Consider the following 3,913-nt stretch of genomic DNA (forward strand, 5'->3'; position numbering starts at 1 on the left):
TGACATAAGGCAGGTCTAAAGTTAGGGAAAATTGGGAACTCGAAAAGCAGATGGGCATGAGATGGGACAGAGCTATGGTCAACCAGTAAGTTTAATTGTTTAGGTAAAATTGACCAAATCAAGGACAAATGGGGAAATGAGTCATGTCAGTGACTCTTCCTATAGAGGGTTGGGATGGTGACTCTTGGCTTCTCAAGGTGACCCAGACTTAATCCCTCAGGATTATACTTAAGAGTGTGGCTGCATTTGTTTTGCCTTCTGTCCCGAAATCTGACCCACAGCAAGATGTGTGTGTTTCCTCCAAGGGCATCAGACATTTGGTCCTCTCTGCCGGCTTCCTCCAGCCTATAATATGTCTAACTAGCTCAGCTGCCTGTAACACTCTCATGGACAGGAGCTTTGCTGGGACCTTTAATAGCCCTCTTGGCTGTTCTTCTAGGCTCTCATGTGATCCATATTCTGACATGCTTCTTGACTAAATACTTTGAAACTATATACCACCAACTCCTTTTAAAAGCTACTTCCCCTTACCAGCTCCTTAGTACTGAGGGAGAAGAATCTTCCCAATTATAAAAATGAGGGAATGTAAAGGCAAAATTATTGAATAGCAAACTTATAAATATTTTACAGCAGAAGTTAAAAATCGGTTAGTGGTCTGTGCTCATGCTACCTGTCATGTAATTTGATTGTTAAACTCAGCCTTGACTGTCTACATCCAGTCACTTCTCCCAGATAACACACTAAGTCAACTTTGCTGTGACCATCTTTAATGTCTGTGTTTTCCTACCTAGAAAAATATATACAGTTTTTCCATCTCGCTTCAAGGACTTCATGTCTGGGACAGATTGGTCCAGTCAAGGATGTCTTTAACTCTACTTGCTCTGTTCAAACCCCACTCCCTCCCTCCCAGGATGTCCCTGCCATATGATAAACAATTCCTTATAAGTAAATCTGCTTAAAACAAATCTGGTTGACAACATATGACTTGATACATGTAAAAAATCTTGTAATCACCTCTGAACAGCTTTGTATTTCCTGATTGCTAAATGTATTTAAACTGATCTCTAAACTGACTCTGGGCTGATGATTTGCACTCAGATTGAGTTCTCCAGTCCACAGGAATTAAGAAACAAATTACCTTCCAAAGTCACCAGTGCAGAGCATTTTCTTATTAGTCCAGGATTTTTGCACAACAAAAGCACAAGGTTGTGATTTCAATTCCCAGTACCCCCCCAAAAAAAAAAGAAAGAAAGAAAAAGAAAAGAACTGGCGTTGCTTCAGGGTGCAATTGCATTGCTGGACAAGTGTGTTCTGTCCTGACACTTTACTTGAAATGGTGCAAGCTCAAGCATGTTAAAGGTAAACTTTGTTAAATACAAACTTTGTTACAAAAATTTATGTGTAGATAGGTGTATAAAACAAAGAACTTCTTGTAATTTGTTTTATTTTATTTTGTCTTTTTTGAGACAGGGTCTTGCTATGCAGTTTGGGCTGGCCTTGAACTCATTTTGTAGTCCAGGCTGGTCTCCAACTCCCAAAAATCCTCCAGCCTCAGGCTCTCATGTGCTGGGATTACAGGCGTGCACCACCACACCCAACTAACTCCTTGGGATTGTAGAAAGCCCTTGAGACAGTACTAACTCACACAAGTAGGCATGAGTTTTCCCTCTTAACTCTTGACTCTAATTTTATCTGAGCCAGACAAACACAATTTCAATTTGGTATCAAAAACTTTATTAAGCCTTAAATCCCCAACATAACAGTATTTGGAAGTAAGGACTTTAAAGAGGCAAACCTGGTTAACTGAGGTTGAAGGTGTGGTAGTTTAATGTGATATAACTGTTGTCCTTAAATGTAAAGCAAGAGACACCGGGGATGCAGGTATTTAGGGAAGACACCTGGTGAACACACAAAAGATAGCCTTTCCCAAGCTTCAGGAGAAAGCAAGCCTGTCAACACCTTCATTTTGGACTGGTGGGAAGATAAATGACTATGGTATATGATTCTACAGTATTTCACCATGAATTACCTAGCAGACTCATTCAGTGGCTAGATTTGAGACTATTCTGTCACATAATAATATGTCATATACTTCCTCACTCCATTTTTCCAGTAAAAACACACATCTTTCCATCTCCATTCAGCACCCAAAATTACCTCAAATGTTTAGCCCCAAAATTTGCAAATTAAGAAATTAAGTAAAATTTCTCTGAACAAACTCTATGTTTGATTCCCTCCGATTATGGAAAATGCACAGAGATAAGTCTATCAAATGAGGAACAAGTCTCCCCATGGGTCTTCCTTAAGAGAAAGTAGTAGAACATGATGACTATACTGTGGGTGGGTGACCCTGTTCTATTTTAGACTGTGACGATAAACAAAATTCTTAGAGAAAGATGAGAGGAAAAGAAACTTATTTCTGATATGACTGAGTACTTCCATGCATTAAAAATAACCAATACCTCCCTCTGCTGGCCCGAGTAGCTTGCATCTACCTCTGTGCAACTGCTTCGTATGAAACTGCGGCTTTTCAGAGCAGTAACTTGTCTCAGGTATCAGTACAGCTCCCAGCACAGAGTAAGGATTCAGCGCATGTTTGGAGAAAAGACCTGCCCCTCTAGTTCTGTCCTATGGCGGTCCCTACCCAGGCAGTCTTTAAAAGGAGGCAGCACTGAGCTGTGAGGCTTACTCATGCATCTCACTCCTTCAAGAGAACACTCCTGCTGCTCCTGACAAATCCAAAATCAGCCTCTCTGGCAATCAGTTTTCAACTTGGCAGCTTCTAATTGAGTAGGAAGCTCTTTCCCATTTAACTATCTTGGTTTGCATATAACAGGCTACTCCCACTTAGTCTTGGAGCCAGGTAATCTCCAAAGCCACCCAGTGACGCCTGCAGGGCCCTCTAGCACCCAGGACCCTTGCATGTAGTTGCTGATCTCAGTTCTGGCGATTCATTGTATAAAGCTACAATTCAAACTTAATTGAATGTTTTTCCCCCCAGAGTTAGGTTTCATCGTAATCAAACAACTGCACTTGAATGAGGCTCCTCACTGTATGGGTGATGGACCTCGTCTATCAAGTAAGCTATGAGATTTATTCACAGGATTCTTTCCCCTCCAAACTCTGTGAACTTAAGAAACATTTCGTGTATGGAAAGGTGACTCTCACTGCCATCATTTTGTTGTTTCCATCCTTTGCAATGCAGTTCCAAGCTAATGCTTACATAAACACTAACAGGGAGAGGAGACCCTAAAACTGAGCTGCTCTGAGTGGTTTCTCGAAAAATTTAACACTTCACCTTTCTTCTAATAAGCTCAGATCTTAAAGAATGTATTTTGGGGACTCTTGTGGGCGCCATGGTGACTTGCCGGGATAGCGCCCCTTGATTTACTAAGAAAAGTGAGAATTTAGCAGAATAATGAAGAGAAGGCAAAATGCTCAGTCCTCAGCCAGAGACACAGAGCCGGCCAGGTGCAGCTCCAGGCTGGGCCCCCGCTCACAGAGCCAGCTGCAATGGACCTAAACGACCACCAGATGGTACTCGAGGGTTAGGAACCCTGGAAGAACTTTGGGGGCCTTCCAGCATGCTCCAAGGCTGGAGTCTTGGCCAGCAGCAAGCAGAGCTGTAGACACCCCGCCTGGAAGTCAGTAGTCCTGCGAGCTTTGATCGGATTCGGGCGCTGGCAGGGGCCTGAAAATTCCTCGAGCCTGGACCTTAGGTCGGGAGGCGGGGCAGGCGAGCAAGCGGCACTCGAGGCAGAACTGCCGGCCTGCGCTCACCGCCTCTCCCTTCGCGAGTGGACTTTGTCCCCACCGCCCTCCCGGGACGCTCGGGACACGGGACGACGAGCAGCCCGCACCTGGGCACCGCGCGGGGACGCCCACCGCTGGCGTTGCGAGCGAGGATTTGTGA

This window comes from Cavia porcellus, unplaced genomic scaffold (genome assembly GCF_034190915.1).
Source record: "Cavia porcellus strain 051 isolate PalLab524CR breed Dunkin Hartley unplaced genomic scaffold, mCavPor4.1 scaffold_24, whole genome shotgun sequence".
Classification (NCBI taxonomy): domain Eukaryota; kingdom Metazoa; phylum Chordata; class Mammalia; order Rodentia; family Caviidae; genus Cavia; species Cavia porcellus.